This window comes from Crinia signifera, chromosome 11, assembly GCF_055691185.1.
Source record: "Crinia signifera chromosome 11, ASM5569118v1, whole genome shotgun sequence".
Classification (NCBI taxonomy): domain Eukaryota; kingdom Metazoa; phylum Chordata; class Amphibia; order Anura; family Myobatrachidae; genus Crinia; species Crinia signifera.
This window is the reverse complement of record NC_139227.1, coordinates 75955822-75967831: the sequence shown is the minus strand read 5'-3', so window position 1 is coordinate 75967831 and position 12010 is coordinate 75955822.

Genomic DNA, 12010 nt, shown 5'->3' with positions numbered 1-12010 from the left:
GTAATGCCCATTACACAATATGCCACATAAGTGCCACTTACCTACATGCTAATTGCTAGGTTTTTTTTTGCTCGATGCCAGTGGCATGTAACATGCTCTTTGCCAGGGGTTTCATGCTCGATGCCAGGGGTTTCATGCTCTTTGCCAGGGGTTTTAGGACCGCCAACGACAATGCGAATGCGTTGGACTTGGTAACCTGATTAGGCCTCCGGGGGCTGCTGCAAAGGCAGCCTATGGAGGCTTGGGCAAGCACATGCGCAGTATGAATGAAGATACTGCGCATGCACTGACCCCCATGCAGGGGACTGGCGGCTGGGACCGGCAGCAGTGGAGAGCACAGCGGCGGCAGCTGCGGCGGCAGTGGAGGGGGGGCCGCATCGCAGCAGCGCCCTCCTCTGCAAGGGTAAGAGCTGCCACTGTGTGCGAGGATAATAGTGAGCTAGAAATGGCAGCCACAAGGGGCCCTATAACACACATCACTATCAGTACAGAGAAATAGCTCAGATCTCCTCATTTCATTTTTTATCCTAATGCTAGGGACAAACAGTGGGCATGAGGGAGAGCAGGGTGATGTGGAAGGTTAAGATGATGCTAGGGCACACAGGGCATAAATGGGAGCAGGGTGATGGGAAAGGTTAGGGAGATGTTGGGGCACACAGAGGGCAGGAGGGGGAGCAGGATGATGGGGAATGTTAGGGAGATACAAAAAGTGGTGTTTGTGGATGGCGCTGCAGTCCCCTCTTAGCGGGGTGATGAAGTCCTATCACCAATGGGAAATAAGTCCACAATTCTTCCGTCCAGTCGTTTAAGAGGAATATTAGACTGACCTGGGAGAATTTCCCTATGTGCGTGTAACGGTTTCTTTAAACTTCTCTTGACCTCTGCATACACAATCAATAGCCAGACAGAATCCCACCAATCTGGCTATTGATTGTGTATGCAGAGGTCAAGAGAAGTTTAAAGAAACCGTTACACGCACATAGGGAAATTCTCCCAGGTCAGTCTAATATTCCTCTTTAACGACTGGACGGAAAAATTGTGGACTTAATTCCCATTGGTGATAGGACTTCATCACCCCGCTAAGAGGGGACTGCAGCGCCATCCACAAACACCACTTTTTGTATTTGTTGTATGGGTAAAGATTCAGGAATCTTTAGGTGTTTTGTCAGGCTGCAGCAGTTCAGGCGCTGTCATTATTTTCTTTTTGTGTTCAAATGTTAGGAAGATGTTGGGGCACACAGAGGGCAGGAGGGGGGAGCAGGATGATGGGGAATGTTAGGGAGATGTTGGGGCACACAGAGGGCAGTAGGGGGGAGCAGGATGATGGGGAATGTTAGGGAGATGTTGGGGCACACAGAGGGCAGGAGGGGGTAGCAGGATGATTGGGAATGTTAGGGAGATGTTGGGGCACACAGAGGGCAGGAGGGGGGAGCAGGATGATGGGGAATGTTAGGGAGATGTTGGGGCACACAGAGGGCAGGAGGGGGAGCAGGATGATGGGGAATGTTAGGGAGATATTGGGGCACACAGAGGGCAGGAAGGGGTAGCAGGATGATGGGGAATGTTAGGGAGATGTTGGGGCACACAGAGGGCAGGAGGGGGGAGCAGGATGATGGGGAATGTTAGGGAGATGTTGGGGCACACAGAGGGCAGGAGGGGGTAGCAGGATGATGGGGAATGTTAGGGAGATGCTGGGGCACACAGAGGGCAGGAGGGGGGAGCAGGATGATGGGGAATGTTAGGGAGATGCTGGGGCACACAGGGTCTATAGGGAAAGCAGAGTGATGTGGATTGTCAGGGAGATTTTAGGTGCACACAGGGGGAGAATGAAAGGTGCTGGGAGAGAGAGATAAATGGGCTGACAGGAGCACTGGGTGAAATTTGTAGTGACAGGCTCAGGGCTTATATACTAGCAGGGAGAGGGAGATGCACACAGAAGACACCATGGGAGCTGTTATCACCTTGTACGAGCTCCAGTAAAGGGGAGGGGGGCCTGCCTATTTTGTGTGTCCCAGCAGCCGGGCCATACAGCAGACGGGAGCCGCAGTTTTATCTCAGCAGCAAGGGCTGACACGCAGCCGCCCGCCTCCTCCTTCCGCACATTGCACACCTTCTCTTACCTCCCCCGGACTCCAGGGAGCTCAACTACCGCAATCCCATGTGCAGCGCATCAGCCTCCTGAAGCTCAGCCGGGACTCACCCATTGCAGTGCTTCACCCTGCATCTGCCGCCAACACAAGCACAGTGCAGGCTGCTCCCAGCGCCTTACTTGGCCGCGTAAGGTACACGGCATAATGGTCGGGCCAGCCCTGAGGCAGGGACAGGCAGGGTTCCAAAATGGAACTGACGGAACACAGTTCCGCCCCGTTCCGTCTCACTTTAACCCCTGGTTGTTGCCCTCCTCCGACCTCCTCCATGTCTCCTGATGTACTGGCCTGTCTTCAGGTAGTGCCTCCATGCTCTGGACACTATGCGGACGGACACAGCAAACCTTCTCAGCTCGCATTGATGTGCCATCCTGGATGAGCTGCACTATCTGAGCCCACTTGTGTCGGTTGTAGACTCCGTCTCATGCTACCACTAGAGTGAAAGCACCGCCAGCTTTCAAAAGTGACCAAAACCATCAGCCAGAAAGCATAGGAGCTGAGAAGTGGTCTGTGGTCACCACCTGCAGAACAACTCCTTTATTGGGGGTGTCTATTCCATTTGCACAACAGCATGTGAAATTGATTGTCAATCAGCGTTGCTTCCTAAGTGGACAGTTTGATTTCACAGAAGTGTGATTGACTTGGAGTTACATTGTGTTGTTTAAGTGTTTTTTAGCAGTGTATATAAAAGTACAAAAGCTGTATAAATGTATAAAATGGGAATGCAATTTTAATACTTTTGATTTACGGCCAATCGTGTGGCTAGCTGGTGTCTGTCTGGTAATCATCATATTGTCATGATGGGCCTATTTTTATGTTGGGGCCTGGAGCTGCAGCTTCATCAGCCCAATTGTTAATCTGCCCCTGCCCCCTGTGGAGTGCAGGCTGCTTGGGGCAGCATGATAGGAGAGGCAGAGCACTGTAGTGGGAGCTGAGATTCCTGATGACTCATCTCTAAACCAGCCATCCAAGGAGTCTGGAGTAACAGACAATTCCACTTTTTTTTCTAACTCCTTGGATCAATAACTGACAGATCACACGAGTCATTAGACTGATGGTGAGCAACATGGAATCAGAGCTTGCCTAAAGAGGTGCAGCCGAATACAGACTAAGGAGGCACATGACACAGGTTACTGGTTCAGGTCATTGCCCTATATCTGTTGGAAATTTTTAAATCTTTCCTGCGCTATATTAGAACTGTGTGTTTCCTGCTGGAAAATGTTTTATTTAGTATGCATTAAAGATCATCACTAAATAGAGATACCATTTAAAGTTCAACCTTAAACCTGTATTTTGTGGTTTGGAATGTTTTCCCCTGATGAAGTCGTTTATGACGAAACGCGTTGGTCCCATTCCATCTTGAAAGAACTAAAGAATCCTATGTTGGGGGGGCGTGACCTAGACTGTAAGGAAGCAGGACGCTTCTTTGAAGGGCTCCTGCTTCTGCACTCCAAAAGTGCTAATATACAGAAAATCCCTACACCTGCTGCTTCTCATAGTGTCCCCCTGTCCGGCGGGGACCCTCCGGTACCAGCGGGAGCGAGCTGCGGAGCCGGGGGACTGAGAAATCAGTCCCTGCAGGTTGCGGCCTAGCTCCGGCCTCAAGCCGCGGCCTCAATTAATAGCCGCACCCGGCGGCGGAGCTCCAGGGCGGACTCGCGGCCGCGAAACTACCGCAAATCCGCGGTTTTCACCCACAAATCGACCCAGCCCTGCCGCTCTGCCCACCCAGCCTGCCCCCATTACCCTCTGCTGCCTTGGAGCTGTATTAACAGCGTTGGAGCCCAGCAATCGCCCTCTCACTGCACAGACGGCGGCCATCTTGGAGGTGGCATCTGACGCTGGGGCTGCTCTGCCTCTGAACAGCATTGAAAGCATCAGTGAGAAAGGTCAGTCTCCTGCAGCTGGGCACTAGGGAATTGGGGGACCCCCACCTGGTCTGCTGATCAGCCCTTTGCCCCCCTAGATTCTCATGGGGAGAGGAGAGACTAGCTCCCCTGCTGCACATGGCCAGGCCTCCAACCCAAAGCTTCATTCCGGAGGGTCTCTCCTGTTTCAGGACAAAATACACGGTTGCCATATGCAGTAATTACCTTCTCTACACCCCTCGGCCCAAGTGATTACTCGGATGGACTGATTCCAATATATATGGATCCATACTGACAGTACTGTTGATGTAATATCTTTATTGACTCCTCACGCTTCTATTGCTTTATTTCCTGGAGGGCGATCTAAAATCTCGCCGCTATGCGACCTCGAAAGAGCAAAGTCTCTAAATCGGTGTCACAAGTAACCTTCTTCAAGCCTTCACCTAGATCCTCTACCTCCGGAGGCAATCCACCCTCTACTTCAGCTTCGACCCCTCCCCCGCGGATGTCTGCTCCTGATCCTGTCTCTGCCCCCACTTCGGGGACCCCAGCCCGGAGGGAGATTCCTGACGATGAGGCTCTAACAGTGGGCACTCTGAAAATCCTGCTGACGCAGATGAAAGACGAGGTTTCTGCAGAGATTCGTGCCTCCCTCCAATCGTGCCAGCGATCCATAGATGATTTGGGAGAACGTACAGACGCGCTGGAGACGAAGATGGGGGAGGTGGTTGCCTCCCACAATGACCTGATAGATTCGCATGCTACCTTGGAAGGAGAGGTCGCATTGATGCGGGATAAACTGGCAGATTTGGAGGATCGGTCCCGCAGGAACAACCTCAAGCTAAGGGGTATCCCCTACAATGTCTCTAACAGCAGCCTTCATGACGTTGCAATGGACATCTTCAAAAAACTCCTACCTTCGGCCTCGTCCTCAGACTTACTCCTGGACCGGATCCACAGACTGCCGAAGGCTAGGAACGCTCCTGAAGGTGTACCTCGAGATGTCCTTATGAGGGTACACTTTTACCACATTAAAGAAGCGCTATTGAAGGCTGCTAGACCTTCTTCTGAGACTGCCGATGCTCTGGGATCATATCAGTTGTTTGGTGACCTGTCACAAGCGACTCTTGCCAAACGGCGTTCCCTACAACCTATCACCGCAGCTCTAGGGAAAGCTAATATCCTTTATCGCTGGGGTTTCCCGACCCGCTTGCTGATCGTGCGTGAGGGGTCCTCCATCGCTATCTCCTCAGTTGATGAGGGCTTGAGAATCCTCCAAAAAAGGAACATTTCGAACACTCTCCCGGAGGCATCTCTGACCCGCCGGCTCCAGCAGGACTGGTCGACGGCGGAGTAGTGCCCCGACGGCGAGGGCCCATATACATGTTATTGTCTATCTAACCCTGTTGGGATTATATCTCCTTCTTATTTTTTACTGCTCTGAGATATTACACATACCAGTAAGGTTTCTTTATATTTTGGTATACAGGTTTCTTAGAAATTAGGATAGTTTATCTCTCGATTGTTTGACACATTTTTGCTCCCACTGCATCATATATGTGTGCTGTGTGTTCCCCCTGGGTGCACCCTGGGGCACCTATCGGTGCTGCGGGATGATTGGTTTCTGGGTGCCGGTGGTGCGCCGGGGTGCATGCGGCGGGTTCGCTGTTAATGGTGGGATTTGGAGAATAGATGCATGTTTTTGTAGACGCTCACGATATAAGTTACAGAGTTGTTAATGTCTTCATACAGTGTCTTCTCCCTATTTTATGGGTTTTTTTTTGTATTCCTCTTTTCTCTTCTATGCTTCTATCATTGGTCCTGTGTAATTGCATGTTCTAGACTACAGTCCACCTGATGCTCAATACTGTCACTGCTCTTGGGCGGCTGGGGGGTGGACGGTCGCTACCCCCTCCTAGAACCCTGGGTGAGGTGCTCCGTCTATGGCGCCTCTCTACGACTCTCTTCAGAGTCGCTTTCTTTCTGCTTCTTTTTTCCTTGCTTCCCCCTACTATATCCTGTCTGTCTCTCCCGCCCAACCCCTGGATCCCAGTGTGTGAGCGTGTCTCCAGTGCGGAGCACCATTCAAGTAGAGTAGCACCCCTCCTTGACCTAGATTATGGTTAATATTATCTCACTGAATGTGAAAGGGCTGAATTCCCCCCAGAAACGTAAAGTAGCTTTAGCCTCTTTCCACAAATTGAAAGCACACATAGTTGCGATCCAGGAAACACACTTTAAGAAAACGTCCCCTCCCAAATGAAAACGTCCCCTCCCAAATTTTTTGATAACAGATTCCCCCAGTGTTACACCGCTAATGGGCCCCTTAAAAAAGCAGGTGTGGCAATATTATTCTCGGCTAACTGCTCTTTTACAGTTACCTCCCAGCACGCGGACCCAGAAGGAAGATTTATTATTTTAGTGGGCCTACTGGATAGTGTTGAGGTCACCCTGGTCTCATGCTATGCTCCAAATACAAGACAGGTAGCGTTTTTTAGCAAACTTTGCGCATCAGTACAGAGACATGCTAGGGGAGCTCTCTTGATCATGGGGGATTTCAACATGGTTTTGGATCCTGCCGTAGACAGGTCTCGACTTGGTTCAAGTAGAGGCCCTCAAGCAATAGATCACTCCCATAGATTTAGACGGATTATTAGTGAATACGACCTTCACGATGCATGGCGCGTTAGACACCCAGGGGTCCGCGATTATACATTCTTTTCACATCCACATCAGACGTACTCTAGGATAGACATGGTGCTAACCGACAAATGGACATTAGCCTCTCTACATAAAATTGCCATTTTGTCCATTACATGGTCAGACCACTCCCCTATACTGTTCTCTTGGGATCAGAGTTCCTATAGGATGCCTCCGGGTCCATGGAAATTGGGCAAACTGGCTTTATCTCACCCCGAATCCCGTAAATTCATTAAAGATTCCCTTTCTTTATATGTCTCCACCAACCTACCAGAGGACACTAATGTGTTCAACCACTGGTGCTCGCTTAAGGCGGTTGTACGTGGCTCCGCAATACAAGCAGCATCCAGGTTGAAAAAGGCCCAGGCAAGAGATCTCCTATTGGCCGAAGAGGAATTAGCTAGATTGGAGTCTGCCCACAAGGCAGACCCCCTAGACAGAGCTTTGTTTAAATTACTTGTTCAAGCTAGGGACAAGGTTAACATGTTCTCCCTTCAGGAAGTGCAAAGGAATATAGCTAAAATGAATCAGCGCTTCTATACTTTTGGGAATAAGCAGGCCGCCTTTTGGCTAGAAAACTGAGGGGACAAAGAGCTAGGGCAAGAGTCAGTCTTTTATATAATTCTCATGGGGCTAGGGTAGTTGATCCTTTCAGTATTGCGGACACCTTTGCGGAGTACTACTCGCAGCTATATAATCTTAACTCTGACACGCTCACTCCTCAACCATCGACAGCAGACATAGACGCTTTTCTGAATAGCATTAACCTCCCGAAGCTGGATTCCGAGACCTGTCTGTCCTTGTGCTCTCCCTGGTCCATCTCTGAAATAGAGGCTGCCATTGATACATTGCCAAGCGATAAAGCCCCTGGCCCTGACGGCTATCCTTCTAATTTTTATAAATGCTTCAAGTTGGATCTGGCCCCCCTATTAGTTAACGTCTTCAATGAAGCCTCAGAATCCACAGGATTCCCGAAGGAAATGCTTGAAGCATGAATTGTGGCGATCCCTAAGCCCGGTAAACCCTCTACATCGGTTCAGAATTTCCGCCCTATTGCCTTATTAAACACCGACCTTAAATTGTACGCAAAGCTAGTGGCTAATCGTTTAGCACCTTTACTCCCCTCCCTTGTTGCGGCAGACCAGATGGGATTCGTTCCGGGCAGACAGGCTCCGGATAACACGAGAAGGGTTTTCAACATTTTGGAGTACTGTGACTTTAAACAGGACTCCCTATTACTGCTTTCTCTTGACGCTGAGAAAGCGTTTGATAGGCTCCACTGGGGTTACCTTAGGGCCGTTCTGTTACGTTTTGGTATTAGTAGTAGATTCCTGGATGCTATATTTGCTTTATACTTATGCCCTTCCGCGAGCGTGTTTGTACACGGTTGCCTTTCCTCTACTTTCCAAATTTCCAATGGTACCAGGCAGGGCTGCCCCCTGTCCCCGCTCATCCTTGTACTGGCCATAGAACCCCTTGCTGAAAAACTTAGGTCAAATAATCAGATTAAAGAACCGATTATTAGTGGGATTCCCCATAAAATTTGTATGTTCGCAGACGACATACTCCTATGTTTATTGGATCCTGAAAATTCCCTCCCCGCACTCCATAGGATCCTCAAGGAATATTCCAGGGTTTCCTTTTATAAATTGAACACTTCTAAGACGGAAGCCCTCCCATTAAATATCCCCCCAGCAGCAGTTGCACTATTAAAAGATAAATACCGCTATGCCTGGCAAACAAAGTCTATCAAATATTTGGGGGTACATGTGACTAGAGACATCAATATAGCCGACTGTAATTTTATACCATTACTGAACTGAAAATTAATTCTAGAATGGTCCATCCATGAGATCTCTTGGCTGGGCAGGATTGCAGCCTCTAAGATGATCTTATTGCCTAAACTTATGTATCTTTACAGGGCTATCCCTAGACTTCCTTCCAAGTCTCTGATATGTAAATTCAACACCTTGTTTTCTAGGTATATCTGGAAGGGTTCTAGGCCCCGAATATCCAGGGGGGTTCTCTCGCTGCCTAAAGACTTGGGCGGTACCGCCTACCCAGATATTGAGAGATATCAAATGGCGTGTATACTTAGCCAGGCCAGAGATTGGTTTGAGCTCCACTCCCCTAAGCCTTGGGTGGTGATGGAACGCTCCTTCTCCCCAAAAATTCCTCTACCTGATTTACTTTGGGTCCCTCCACATGCATCCCCATCATGGTCTGGTCCAGGCGTGGCTATCAGAGCCACTCTATCGGTCTGGTATAGAACTATATCGGATGATACTAATGTCTCCCTGCCGGGCCCCGACCTATCAAAAAAATCTATAGCCAGGCTCATTCCCAACTTACAGTTGGACTCTTGGATTGAGGCAGGAATTTTATACCTGAGACAGTTGTACCTCGATAGCACCCTTTTACAATTCTCCGCTCTGCAGGCGCAGTTTGGGCTGCCCAAACAGGATTTCTACAAATACCTCCAAGTCTGCCATTGGTTATCCGCTACCTTTAAAAATGCTACAATGGGCCCATCCTTCCCTAAATACTTATTATCTTATCTGTCTTCTCAGACGCATAGAGGGGGGATATCAAAATGGTACTATTATTTACTTACAAAATTGAAAAAAGGAAAACTGCCGGCGCAGCTAAAATGGGAGGCGGATCTCTCCGTCACTTTCACTGAGGAGGACTGGGACTCCATTGTCTACTCTGGCTTTAAAATGTCCAAATGTCTACACCATTCTGAGATGTTTTATAAATTATGCCAGAGGGCATACTTCACCCCTCAGCGGCTACATGGGATCTGGCCCGCCGTCTCCAGGCTCTGTTGGAGAGGTTGTGGTGATGTTGGTTCAATCTACCACATTTTCTGGGATTGTGTAATGATACGTCCGCTGTGGTCTGAAGTATTCTCTCTCATCAGTGACGTCCTGAGACTACGCGTCCCTCCGGATCCGATAGTGGCGTTACTGCACATGTTACTTTCTGGGGGGGATCTATATATACTTAGGCATATCTTGATTTCAACTAAGGCAGCCATAGGCCAACATTGGAAATCTCCAGTTGTACCTTCAATCTTGCAGATTGCTAATACTACTCATAAACATTTCTTATTTGAGACAGCTAACGTTAAATACTCATCCTCAGCCTCGTCGATCCATATCAAATGGCTCAAATGGAGCGAACACAGAGAAACACGAGGCCTATCACTCTCCTATACTGAACCCCTAGATTTATCAGCCCTCTCCTCACCTCCACATTCCTCGGCTGAGTAGTTCCATAATGGGTGCATGACCCCTCCTGGGGGTCAACGCAGTGTCCTTATTCACACTACAGCACACATTGGGATCCACCCCCTACCTTCCCCCATCCCTTTTGGGCCTTTCCTATTCCTTCTCTCCTTCTTCTCACCTCTTCTTTTATAAATATTAGTCTTGCTTATTTAACTGAAATTTAGCCAATTTTTCCATAGTGTATACTTTGATGTTAAGAGTTCTCCTTTTATCTGATTACTCGTATTTGTACATTAAGTTTCTACGCAAAATGTTTTCCTTTATTTTGTACTTGTGCAGGACTTAATAAAAATCTATTATTGAAAAAAAAAAAAGAATCCTATGTCGGATGAATACAATTTTTTAAATTGTATTCAGTCTACCGTTGAATTGTGTAAAAGGTGGTGGACACTATCGAGTGCACTCCATATCTATCCTTTATCTATCTTTCTTTATTTAGCGCAAACAAAAGTCTATTTTTTATGTTCTCTCTCTCTCTCTGTATATATATATATATGACCCCTCTTGATGAAGGCGCTGTGTGCGCCGAAACGGCCGTCGAGGAGACGTGTAAAGTATTGCCTTGTTGTATCTGCCTGATGGGTGTCCATGATTATCTCACTGTACTGAGCCTGGATATTTTTCATTAAATGAATTTACATTGAATTTCATTCCTATGACTGGTGCCGGTTTTTCTGTGTGCTCTGCAGCATCTTAACAGGACTTTTCTCTATATATATATATATATATATATATATATGTACTTTAAAGAAAGTTGGCACTCATGAGTCTTCATAAATGATGCAAAAAGGTTTCTTTTGCATCATTTATGAAGACTCGTGAGTGCCAACTTTCTTTAAAGTACATATCTGGGGCTTCAGGGTCTAAAGCTAGCACCGGAGCAGTTCACGACCATTAAACTACAGAGGAGTGCCGGGTCTTTCCCTAATATATATATATATATGTGTGTGTGTGTGTAAAACAGCAACTTGATGGTGGCACTCCAGTTGAATAAAACATAAGGAAGCATTGTGAAGTCAACGTTTCAGCACCTTTGATGCACTTTTGTCATAATCCGCAACAATTTAATGACAAAAGCGCATGAAGGACACCTGAACATTGAATACACAGTGCTGCCTCTTACTGGTTTATTCGTCCGCTCTGATGTTGTTGTAGTTTGCCACTATATGCAGGATTTGATTGCAGAGGGCATCTGGCCAGTATCCATTTGATTTCCTAAATGCCGGGCTTACTTATATAATAGTCAGCCCGCTCTAAGCAAAAGCTTTGAAAGCTAGTCTACTACCGTCTGTGTTTGTGCATGTGTGAAAAAGAGATGTAGTTTCACTCTCTTCCACCAGAAGGCACTGTTTCAGAGACTCATGAACACTAGATATATATATGTATCCAATTAGCCCGAGGGCCCTGGCCAGCACTTATGGAGACTTGACCGAAAATATTAGAAACGACACTATATGTGTCGCTTCTAATATTTTCGGTTAAATCTCCACGAGTGCCGGCCAGGACCCTCGGGCTAATTGGATACTACTTATGAAGGCAGGGTCACCGAGAGCAGTTGTCATTGATTATCATTGGATCCAAGATAATATTTCTGGTGTATTTGTTGTTCAGTCTGGTTTTATAATTAAGATCATTTTGGTACTTCCTGTACATGATGGAATGTAACAAGACATATGCAAAAAACCGAATGGATCAAAAAAGACTCCAGAGTTTGGCATTGCCATTTCTATAATGGCATGAACTTATTTCCTTTTGTACATGGGCCAATAAACATCTGACTTAACTCCTTGTTCTTTAGATCCAAGATCTGCCATTTCATCATGCTCTAGGACACTATGTTATAGTTATATTTAGAGTGACATTCCCAGAATAATATAGCGAGAGAAACAAATATGATTGGAAGGGTGTGGTTAGAACAAGTGTGGGCTTCCACTACACCTTACAATATTTCATGCATAGGAAGAAGGGGGTGGGGGTTAATAGGCTGAGACAAAGGTATATA